At 24.5% G+C, this 12,180-nt stretch overlaps 1 non-coding gene across 1 annotated transcript; it reads left to right on the forward strand.

Moving 5' to 3' along the window:
* Positions 1-7,965: 7,965 nt before the first annotated feature.
* Positions 7,966-8,037, forward strand: TRNAD-GUC. The gene has a single exon. It is a non-coding gene; the product is annotated as a tRNA-Asp (tRNA).
* The last annotated feature ends 4,143 nt before the right edge of the window (positions 8,038-12,180 follow it).

Genomic DNA, 12,180 nt, shown 5'->3' on the forward strand with positions numbered 1-12,180 from the left:
AAAATATCGGATAATATTTAACAAACAAATTAGATCATTAATTAACGTTCACAAAATCATTATTATGACAATGTCGGAGATTAGATTCGAAAAACTTGTTAATTCGTTTGAGAATCTAATCACTCTCTTTTAGGATATTCTAATTAACTGTATTTTTGTTTTTTTTCCTTTTTATTTTGAATTCTTTTATTCATTTTATGTTTTTGGATATGATTAAACAATTTTTATTTTAATTGCATGTATCATTTTATAATAAAATTATTAATAATATCTCTGTTTCAGTCTTTTTTTTTTTTTTTTTTTTATACCCTCTATTTTTGTTATGATGTTAATGTTAAAGTTAGTAATAATAAAGTTGAGTTTTCTTACCATAACCATCTTAAAAATATATATATCACACTTCTAATAATATTATACTTTCATCATCTATTTTATAAATATTTTTTTTTAAAATGGTTAAAGAGACACTTCTGTCACATTCTGTTGTGCATTTGCTTATCAACCCTCCACCATTAAGTAATAATACTCCGGTAAAGATATTTTTGAAATTGTTTGAATTTTTTTGTTTCTCTATTTTATCACATGTTGGTACGAAATTTAAATAAGTTAATATTTAAAATTATCATAAAAAAATTACATAATTGTTGAATCTTTTTAAACTAAAATATATATTTTTTTAGTTTATAATATTATTTAGTCAAGATTTTCATTTAATTATTTTTATTTAGTAATGTTATTTTGTATTATTTATAAATTATTTTTCATATGTGACTTTTTTTTTAAATTAATAATAATTATTTACTTATATTATTACCACTATATATTTCTAATGAGATGTTTAATTAAAAAATGATACGGAGAGTTTTTAAAATAGTTTTCCTGAAGGAAGAATGTTAGATTTATGAATGAAATTGGGTTATTTTTTAAATTTATCTATGATCTAAATTCTTTTTATCATGATATTGTAAATAATGTTATATTGATCCAAATGAAATTGATATAAAATTGCGAGAAAAAAATAACATTGTTATATTTTGTATTTTATTTGAATAAATATAACAATGAATAAATTTAAAAATTATTCATCCTTTTTTTCTAACTTAAAACTTGTACAACAAATGTAGAAAGCTATGCTACGAGGGAGTTTCTTATCCTTTCAATTTTAGATTAAAGGATCTTTCAATTGGGTTATTTTATATTAATTTTTAAATAATTTATTTGACATTTTTTTAAATTGCTATTTTATCATTATTAATTTCATTTTGATAAAATAAAAATAATTATTTGATATAAAAAATTGGATTTTATTTTATGAGGTGAAAGGTAAATAAATAATAATAAAATAAAATATGAAAAAAATTATTCAATACACAAAAATTAGATAACAGATATTTGTCACATAAAATTTAACTTTTATTTTTGTCAATTTGATGAAAAGTTCTCAATAAGATAATTTTACATTAAATATCATATATTCTTTATTTATTTTTATGTAAATCTTTTTCAAGAAAGTGAACTAATTCAAATTGAGCTTATCTATAATGTAATGTTGATTGCCAAAATCTTGAAGACCCTTGTATAAAGGTTCAGGAGTAAGGTACTAAAAATTCATCCACAACATAAATTAGAACAATCAAAACAAAAATGGCAAGCTATTCAAGGGTTCTACTTTTCTCTATTCTCTTAGTTATTGCATTTTTCTCTTCTATTGAACTTTCCTCTGTAAGTGATTCTTCTTATTCTTTTAAGATTTATATAAATTGTTCATTAATCGTTTCTTTATATATAAAACGTTGCATATATATAGGCGGGAGGTGAAGGATCTCTTACGAATGCACGTAAGTTGTTAAATATTGGTATTTGAATAAATTTTTGTCTTTGTAGTTGTGTTTTCTATGTTTAATTAATCTTTATGATTATAGAATGTCCAAGTGCATGTGATGTTAGGTGTTCTGCAACGATGTACAAAAAAGCTTGTCTAACCTATTGTAACTATTGTTGCGTGAGATGTTTGTGTGTCCCTTCGGGAACTTTTGGCAATAAAGAAGAATGTCCTTGCTACAACAACCTGAAGACCAATGAAGGAGGACCTAAATGTCCTTAATTATATTATAAATCTCAATTTGTGATATTGGAATCAATTGATAGAGGATTATACTTATTTCCATAATGTAATTCTCTAATAATCAATAAAATTGTTCATTCTGCACCCTCAATTATGAATCATTTATGGCATCTTCCATACTTTTGTTTTTGTTTAAAATGTTAAAAAATAAAAACATGTATAAATAGATATAAGAATACATTTAAATTATGAATCTCATCGGGTCGCGTTAAGAGAACTCACAATAAATTTCAAATCAGTTTCACAAATTGGAAATGAATGAGGATAAGACATTGATTTTCTTCACAGACCAAACATAAGTGACAACGACTTGTTGAAACGATTGTCTGTTTGAATAGCTCGACTAATGTCAGACCGACCAAAGAACGACATCTTAGAGGAAGTGTATCTCCCCCTAAGGTGTACCAAGGAAAAGGATTGACCTCACCCAAGACAACAAATCATAATAATCCTTAATAGTGAATTTTCTAAGGTTATTCCATGCCATCGAAACCTCAAAATCATGAGTCAGAGTCCTTCTCTCCAGCCATAAAGAGCCAACAACATTTTGGGCTCATTAATTATCAACCAATCTCCTACAAATATGTTTCTTAATAAATTATCTCGCTTTGCGTTGTTGGAATTGACATGTCTTTGAAAATTGCGATCTAAAAATTGACCAAGAACATGTTGGGAGGCTATTGTTTCTGCACTATTGTCATTCCGCAAGCTAATTATTCTAATGACTTAGCTTAAAGATCTTAATGAAGCTAAATATTTTGTTAGTTTAGAAATAAATAGATAAACAAATATTGGGATCATGTTAGTCAAAGAAAATACATTCTAGATATTCTTTAAGAAGCTTGTTTGATAAGTGCTAAACAGAAAAAACTCATGTTTAAAAGCTTAAAATTTGAAAAAGAATGTCGTGCACTTTTAAAAACACTTGATAAATATAGGAGACTCGTTAGAAGACGTTTATTTGAATTTTACAAGACCTGATAGTAAATTTAGTGTGCAAAATTTTAGTCAATTTATACATTCTCATAATACACACATCATCAGCAAGTTGTTTTGAGAGTGGTTAGATATTTGAAAAGATGTCATTCTTTAGGACTATTTTGTGCGACTAATAGTTGTACAAGTTTAGAATCTTTTTTAGTTGCTGTTTGGGCCAATTGTTTCAATTGTCGAAGGTCATTATTAGGTATGGTATAAAGTTGGGAAATTCAGTCATTTATTGGAAAACAAAAAACAAATGACCGGAGTCTCGATCTAGTGTTGAGGCTGAATATAGAAACTTAGGATCAACTGTTTATGAGCTTCTCTAGATTTTCTATATTCTGAAGAACTTGAAACCCTTTGGTTTGGTGTGATAATAAATTTGTAATACAGATTTCTGAAAATCCTGAAATTGACTGTGATTTGGTTCGGGATAAATTCAAGGAAGGGTTTATCATTCTTAAACACACCTTCCTTCCAAATCTCAAATTGTTAATTTCTTACAAAACCTTTGGAATATATTAAATTTCAACATCTATGGTTGAAGATGAATCTTCGAGATCTTCATGTGAAATTATGTTTTTATAATGTTTGGATAATTTAGATTTTATATAGGTATGCATGCCATCATAAATATAAATAGTTAATTTTATCATAGTATAAAGTCTAAGGACCAATTTAAATAATTGAGAAAGTGTAAGGACTTAAATAATATTTCGTCATCATCAATTTGAATAAATACAAGCATAACCCCTTTTGAGGGCTATGTTCTTTGTCATTTCTTCATCATCTTACAGATTGATTTCTTAATAATGATCTTGGATTATAATAGATAGCTACAGCAGATGAGAATAGATATACCATTGAAGTGAAAAAGGATCTTAGCATTAGAGCACGATCTTGTTGCTACTTCAATTTCCTTAATGAATAATATATTTTTTTTATTATTTAAAATCAATGGTAGATCTATGTAGGGTCTCGGATCAACTGATGTCTACTCAAAAAAATATTTTCTTTCACGATACAATTGTGACACTAAATCATAATTTCTTAAATGAAAATACATTTATAATGAAACAAAACAAAAACTAATTCGAAAAATATAAACAAATTTCTTTTTAATAATAAAATACAAGAAATCACCTCTTTAAAAAAATAATAATAATAATAATAATAAAAAAACAAAATAAAATAAAATAAAATAAATAAAATTTGAATAAATGTGGACGTGAGTTCAATTAATAACAAAAACTCATAATAATAATAATAATAATAATAATAATAATAAAAGTTTATTCTTCATTTTATTTGAATGAAAAGTTAGTTTTTCTATTTCAAATATTATATATATATATATATATATTATAATATTTAATTATTCTGATTTAAATAATTGAGGATAAATTAGTATGATATCATATTTTTCAATTTTTTTATTTTTAATATAGTAGGCCAAGGCAACTCTACAACCATTATTCTACTTTAACTTAAAAACTTTTTTTTATTTTAAAAATTAAATAAAAACACGTTTATTTTTTATAGTTAGAAACCACTCTCTTATTCCTAACAAATCTTACTATTGAGCATTGTTGTAGACAATGTCAGCCCCGAGGATGGGTTGCAACGTTAATAGAAAAACGTGAAAAAAATTTGACTGTCTTCATCTATTTTTTATTTTTATTTTTTTTATTTTAACCTATAACTAATTAAAAATTTTTAATAAAAACTATATTACACATTTTTATATTAAAATAATTGATAAATTTAATTGAATAACTTAACTTTTTTTTTATTAAATGGGTTTTCATACGTGGTTTAGGTTTACCCCTAGAGGTAGATTGTGAATATATCATTTTAGTTAATAATTTTAGGTGAACTAATTATTAAAAATTAATAATAAAGAATAATGATAGAATTTCGCTAGGTAACTTGATTTGTATTTGAAAAGATATTAAATTTAATACATCTTAATATACTATAAATATTATGTTTTTAAAAGAATAAATTCGAATATTATTATTTTATTTAAACTATGTTAGTTGTAACATATTTTATTATTTTTATTTACTTAAAGACATTATTAGTTTATTTTATTATTTTATTATTTTAATTCAATTATAAACATATTTTAAATTTAATTATTTTATTTAAAAATATTATTTAATTTCAACTGTAGGTTATAATATATGGTATATATTAACTATATAGTACCAATATATATAATGTGATTTTTAAAATAACTTAATTAGTTTGACATTTATAGTAAGATTCTATATTATTAGAAAATATAGTTAATTATAATTTTATTCTTTATTTAAATATTTTATTTTCATTCAATTATAATAATTGTTAAAATAAGTATATATTATTGAAGATAAACTATGATACCTAAATTTGAAAAACAATAAATTATATTAAAATTAATCATATAATTATTTAAATAATATTTCGGACCTTAAAAATAATTAAGTTTAATAATTATTTTTTTCAATACAAACCAACTTTTGACTAATTTTTTAGAATAATGAGAGATTTTTCATAAACAATTTCTCATAATGCATTTACCTTTTTTATTTATTTTAAAAAAGGAAAAACTTTTAAAAAGGAAATGGAAACAATGCCTAAATTTGATATATATGAGTTAATTGAAATTACTTTTAAAGAATTCCTTATTTAAAAAGTTTATTTAAATTAATAATTATTTATATTTTTACCTTAATTCATTATATATTTCTTATTTAAATAATATCTTATTTAGACAATCTATGTGAATTGGTTAGCACATTAATGTAGAATATTATATTCCAAAAATGATAAAATAATTATAGATTCCCAAAATCTTGACCAACCTTATATAATTGAAGTGTTAGGTGTTAGGGATTGATCAAAACACAACTAAAAAATTAGTAATGGCAAGCTATTCAAGGATTCACCTTTTCTCTATTTTCTTGATTGTTGCATTTCTTTCTTCAATGGAACTTTCCTCAGTATGTGCTTCAATTCTTCTTCTTTTCAGATTAGTTATATAAATTGTTCATGAATATCTTTATTTATTTTAACTTAATCATTGATATGTAGGTGTCGGGTGAACGATCTATCGCAACTTTAAGTATGTACAAGCCTTTTCATTCTTATATTTATACAACATGTCCAACTGGATGTGATGCTAGATGCCGTAACACAATACACCAACAAGAATGTTTAATATATTGTAACGATTGTTGCAAGAAGTGTACATGTGTGCTTAGGGGGACTTATGGCTGTTAGATTTTTGAAAAGGAATGAGTAATGTATTGTCTATTTTATAGACATTATATTATACAAATAAGAAAATAATTATAATAATAATATAGTAATGATATTTTAATTTTTTAACATTTTAATAATATCGTGATAATATATTATAAATATGATAATAATAACTATAATATATATTGAAATACATCTCCATCAATCTTAAGATAGTAAAAAATTAAACCAATAGATATTAAAGACAATATTTTGAAACGTTGACGATATATTCTTCAGACCAGAATCATTCTTTCCACTCGTTCATTTTCAATATCATTCATGTTTGACAAATCATTTTCTTCGTCTCCAATATGGTAAATAAGAAAGGATTGTTGAAAGAAAGAAATTGATTAAAGAACAAGAAGAAGACAAATTTGATTTGAGTGAGTCATCACTCGTCACTCTGTTTTTATTGTGAGAAATGGAGAAAAAAAATGCGTGAAAAATGTGTATGTAGAGATTTTTTTATGATTTTATATTTAGCTACATCTTAAGTGTTCTTTTGCAAATAGTCCTTATTTATAGTTGTTGATCATTTTAGGCATGACATTTTTGCATTTTCATTTTTCAAAACCACACTAAAGATAAGAATAAGAAAATTAATGTGATAAAATTGGGTGGATATGATAAAAATAAAAATTAATTGGCCTTAGAGAATAAGACTCGATTGTGTATAGCTTCGATTGAGCGGAATTTGAAATCTTGGTCTTCCGGCACACCTCTGCTTTCCGGTAATGGTCAATTTTAACGAGGTGAATCCTCCAAATAAATTAACAAATTCATTAGCTTTAAAACTCACAATCAAATTAAACATTATTTCATTCAATCTCTTACCCCTCACAATTTAATCCAACATTATTTCATTCAAACTCTTAACAATAAATTACTCATTTTAAAAATAAAAATAAAAAACTAAAATATTTTTTATTTCTAAAAAAAACATTATTTTACCATTTACAAAAACAAAACTATTTTCTTAAAATCAACAACAATCTATAATTAATTTAAATAAACCCTAAATTCTCTCTTTTTCATTTTTGATTTCTCGTATTGAGCTTATAAAACCCAACCCATCTTCGTTGGCCCAGAGCTCCAGACACATTATTAGGGTGACAAATAAAATAGTTTAAATTAAGCCTCAAGGTATTGAAAGTCCGTTTTCTTTACTCTTTTTTTGTTTTGATTTATAATAATAATAATATATGTAATTACATAAATATATATAATATTTTTATTTATTTATAATTAACCGTTAGATATTGTACAAGATTATACAAATTAAATTAATTTAATTATTCCATATTTTAAATAATTAATTCAACATTATATTGATACAAAATTGACAACAAATTAATTATTAACTCGTAATCCACGGTATAAAATTAAATTTAAATTAATTTTATCAAGTTTAAAAAATTTAGATCACAGGACTAAAATTAGTGTTTACAATGATGTAATATACATATTTTAGACTATGAAAGGCATGTTAATATATATATATATATATATAAGATATAAAGAGATAGTAGGAAATAAAAAATACAATATATAAAATTGCAAAGTATCAAGTCGTTGTAGTATAGTGGTAAGTATTTCCGCCTGTCACGCGGGTGACCCGGGTTCGATCCCCGGCAACGGCCATTTTTTTCATATTCCTATAAGGCTCTTAAAACTGCATCTAAAATCATGTTAGATTTCTTTTTTCTAAAAAATGTAAGGCTCTTACAAATTGTGTTAAAGATACAAAATCATTATGTAAAATAGTTGATTCATTATCAGTTATCAACTATTTGGTCATAGCTATTCTCGAATTTTTTCTAGTAAAGTGTGTAAGAGTTTTCAAGTTATTGTTTAAAAGATTTTTATGGTGTAGCATATCAAAAGATGCTGTTTTTTTTGTTTGTGATGCTATCTCTTTACAAACTCTCATAGAGGATGAGAGTTAGAGATGATGCATTTACTAATTCAGGAATAAGAGATTGAAGAAAAGCGATAGAAATATTTAATACACATGTTGGTGGTGTAGCTAGTGTTTATAATGTTTCAAGAACACAACTTGAGGCTTTTTAAAATCAGCGACAAAGTGCTTCACATTTGCTATAAGTACAGGGACATGTAATGGAGGTTGTGTATCGTACTCGATTTTTATGGTTATAGTGTAGCATATCAAAAGATGCTGTTTTTTTTGTTTGTGATGCTATCTCTTTACAAACTCTCATAGAGGATGAGAGTTAGAGATGATGCATTTACTAATTCAGGAATAAGAGATTGAAGAAAAGCGATAGAAATATTTAATACACATGTTGGTGGTGTAGCTAGTGTTTATAATGTTTCAAGAACACAACTTGAGGCTTTTTAAAATCAGCGACAAAGTGCTTCACATTTGCTATAAGTTCAGGAACATGTAATGGAGGTTGTGTATCGTACTCGATTAACGACAACTTTAGATGTTACATGATTTCTTTTGATGCAAGGCTTGTCTTTTCGTGGACATCACGAGTAAATGAACATCGTAGGACACAATTGTCTCCTCTTCTTTGTACATCCCCAATTTAGTAATTATGATAATAGTTTAAAAATAAGAAAATAATTATTCTATTTGTATTTACCTAATTTTATATTTTTGTTATGTTAATTTATTTTAATTTCGTATATATATATATTATATTATATTATATGAATATTGATATAGACATTAGACACTTATAGAAATTGAGAATGCGATAACTAATGATAAACTCTAATAATAATAATAATATATATATATATATATATATTATTATATTATATTATATGAATATTGATATAGACATTAGACACTTATAGAAATTGAGAATGCGATAACTAATGATTAACTCTAATAATAATAATAATAATATATATATATATATATATATATATATTATTATATTATATTATATTATATTATATTATATAATCTGAATATTGATATAGACATTACACACTTATATAGAAATTGAGAATGCTATATATATCATAATTTGTTTAAAATAATTATTTTATAAAAAAAAATATTTGTCAAAAATCAAAACTAATTATACAAATTTAATCATTTTTTTAACTTTATCTAATAATTTATCAAACAATTATCATTTTCATCTAATTTTCACCTATAAAAGTTTTATTTAATTAATCAAATCTTTTTTTATCAAATAAAAATAAAATCACTCTCACTAATTACGATTTGAACATTTTTTAAAATAATTATAATAAAATACTAATTTTCAAATAATCTGAATATTTAATAGAAAATCTAATTTATTATAAAAATATACTCTTTTTTCTATAAGTATATAACGACTTGTTTTTTTATACAAAGTCTACATGAGGTAAAAAAAGATATTAATTTCATCAATAATTTTGAAGAAACTTGCTAAATGATTTTTAAGGGAACTTATTAGGATCAAACACGCAAACAAGTACTATTTCAAAACCACGCCAAAGACAAATACAATAACCAATAAAATTATACAAAGTTTAAAATTAGTCAGAGTAATAGAAAGATAGTAAAAAAAGAAATGAAATGAGAAAATAGAAGTTTAAATATGAAATTGAGAATGTAATGTTACAATAGAAAAATGAAAAATAAATAAAGATTTGTAATTATTAAATGTTTGAAAGATTACGCCTGATTCGCTACGAAATTATTTTAAAAATCAAGAGAGAAAAATAATGATGTGCGATGATTTTGAGTAAATAATTATTTTTTGAATAAAAAATATATTTAAAAGGTATTAACATATATAAATAAAATAGAATTAATAATAATTTAAAATAAAGAGTTTTGTATTTTTTTAATGAATTGAGTGATTTAATAATTGAAAGAGAAGTGAAATGATATTTGATTTGTTTTGATTATTGTAATTTAACCCAAACGGCCAAACCCAACAAAACTTTAACATATATATAGCATAATCTGGCTTCTAAAAGTTTTATTCGAAGAGATAATCCAAAATTCTTAATTTAATAATAAAAACACTATAAAAAAATAATAGCTTTTATGATTTTCCATTACTTATTTAATTAGAAATTACTCTATCGGTTTAAAAAAAGATTATGAACATTTGTGATCACTATAAACAAAATAAACAAACTCGCTTAGTTAAAAATCATCACTCTTCCGCTCTAGGGGCCGATAAAATTTGTGAACCAGGAGAGTTGAAACGACTTCTCTATTGGTCGTAAATGAAATTTGTACGAAATTTGTACTACATTCCCATTTGTCCACTACTTACTCCCCATGTTTCATTTTTATTGCATTTAATTTGTTCCTCAATTTACTTATCAAAGGGCATTTGAAACATTACATTTTCCAATCTCCTTCATTTTTGTTAACCATTCATATTGTTCAGCCTTTATTATATATGTCTTATAGAAGACTCAACTAAGAGGTCCTCCAAAGACTATATATAGTGTCACTTAGGCCTTCCACTTATATACCCCTGGTTAGGCTGGTTTGGCATGTGGCAATTAGTTTATTGATCGTCATGCCTCACCGTGTCGTTTAGAACCTCAACCCCAACAAGGTCTTTAACAAAAACCCAAAATCTTCATGAGGGTCTACGTATCTCCGTGACATTTGTTTTTCTCATCTAGCTCGGTTCGCTATTAATTCTCCTAAAAATATGCAAAAACTCGATAGAAAAGCTAATAGCATCACAACTTGTAATAATCGGCTATTTGTATTGCTCATATTCTCCATCTTCTCAATAACAATAATTATTATTCTTTGTTTTTACTAGGAAAACATGAACATATGAAAAAAAATTGCTATATATCGCAATCCGGCGGGGAGGCCAAATGTGTTTCTAATCACATCTGAGTCCAATTGTGTTTCTAATCATATCTGAGTCTCTCTATTTACGAGAAGGAAAGTTAGTAATCACAGGGTGAAGAGGACAAGGTTACAAAGTGAGGTGAAAATTGGATCCACAAATATGGGTATGTCAAATATTTAAATCAAACAAGATAAAGGAGGGGAATTGGGGTTAGTAAGACTTAACAAATGAATTAAGTGTGCCAAACTTATCACTTAAACGGTTTGAACTCAGGACCTTTAAGAAGGTTTGAGATATTCACGTTTTGTTGTCGATAGAATATGAGTAAATATTTTTCTATATAAATATGTTTTAATTACTAACATTTTTATCTATTTTAAAGTCTTTTAAATAGGACATTATTTTAATTATTATAAAATTTTATTTCCTATTTAAATATATATATAAAATAATAGGAACTAGTTTATATTTATAACTCTCATTAAATTTTATAAATAACACGTAAATTTAAATATGGATAATAAAACGGGTTTCTCTCTTTATCTTGATCTTAGTGTAATTTGTTTATCTTATTTTATATTTAATCTTTAACACTCAAATGTAATATTGCATCTGAACAAATTAACGATGAAGACTCGAAAGAAAATAACTCGTTCGACTTTAACAACTTGCTCGACGAATAGTAAGTCCGTAAACCTAAATTTTACAACGAAGGTAAATTATAAAACGATTCGACTCAATAACATCCAAAACGATCCATTCAAAGAAAGACTCAAATGACAACAACTCAATCAACTTCAATGACTTACTCGCGGATCAAAAAAGTTTGTAAACATAACTTCAATTACCAAAGTGAATTATCAAACAATTCGATTCAAACACATCTAAAAATAATTATCAAGAAAAATAAGAAAAATAAGAATGATTACAAGATGTTTAAAAAATGATTCAAAAAGAATGAAAAATCAAGTTGTTCAAATAATA

The sequence above is a fragment of the Impatiens glandulifera genome, chromosome 3 (genome assembly GCF_907164915.1).
Source record: "Impatiens glandulifera chromosome 3, dImpGla2.1, whole genome shotgun sequence".
NCBI classification, from domain to species: Eukaryota; Viridiplantae; Streptophyta; class Magnoliopsida; order Ericales; family Balsaminaceae; genus Impatiens; species Impatiens glandulifera.